The sequence below is a fragment of the Octodon degus genome, unplaced genomic scaffold, assembly GCF_000260255.1.
Source record: "Octodon degus isolate 3935 unplaced genomic scaffold, OctDeg1.0 scaffold00095, whole genome shotgun sequence".
In the NCBI taxonomy this organism is placed as follows: domain Eukaryota; kingdom Metazoa; phylum Chordata; class Mammalia; order Rodentia; family Octodontidae; genus Octodon; species Octodon degus.
This window is the reverse complement of record NW_004524671.1, coordinates 8558207-8559147: the sequence shown is the minus strand read 5'-3', so window position 1 is coordinate 8559147 and position 941 is coordinate 8558207. Positions and strand designations below refer to the sequence as shown.

Here is a 941-nt window from a genome sequence, read left to right as displayed (position 1 = left end):
GAAGAAGAAGAAGAAGAAGAAGAAGAAGAAGAAGAAGAAGAAGAAGAAGAAGAAGAAGAAGAAGAAGAAGAAGAAGAAATAATCAGAAAATATGTGAAAATCTGTTACATTCAAATCACAGTTCCCAAATAGGAAATTCTGAACATGGTACATTCATTTAAACTTAGTTTTCTCTTTCTGTTTTTAGCAAATTTTACCAAGTTTGCCCTATTTTTCTCAAATGATTGCAGCTATATATTCTATTCCTATTCTTCCATAGTTACTTTTATATTTATAACAAGTTATATTTCTCTACCAAGTCATGAATTAAATAATCCAAAATCTGTCCTTCTATAAGACAACCCCTTTAGTAATGTTTTTGCACTTACCCTCTCCTGTACCCACAGCCAATATTTTTATTTTAAATACATGAAATTACAATAACAAATGGCCAGAAATATTTCTTTAATGAATGTATCAAGCATTAGAAGCTAAATAACAACAAAACAAAGTTAGAAAATGATGTTATCAAATCGGCTCTCATTTTTGGTCTTTCATTTAAAAAGATGACTAATACCATTGTCATTCTTTTTATCTTTTAAGTACATAGTTATTGTATAGACACATGACAATGGTGTAATAAATACTTCATGGAATTCATTCTGAGGCTGGTATTTATCAAGAGTTCTAACTAAATGTAAGAGATAATATTTGTGTTCTCTCCTTAACTATTTTGTACTAGAGGGAAAAAATATACAAGGTAAAAAAAATCTATTTTATGATCAAAATGATTTTCATAATAGCACTATAATTAAAATAAAATACCTACCAACAGCTAAATGTATTTTTTTTCCTTTTTCACAATTAACTTCCTTAGAATTACTTTTTATGTTTAAAAGAGCTAACTGACAGGGAATCCCCCAAGCCCCAAACTCTTATTTTGTTCATTCTTAATTCAGTCA

General features: G+C 28.3%; 1 protein-coding gene across 1 annotated transcript in view; it reads right to left on the bottom strand.

Moving 5' to 3' along the window:
* The window catches only part of Trpm6 (transient receptor potential cation channel subfamily M member 6), a 150675-nt gene that overhangs the window by 25611 nt on the left and 124123 nt on the right, over positions 1-941 (bottom strand). The window lies entirely within an intron of this gene.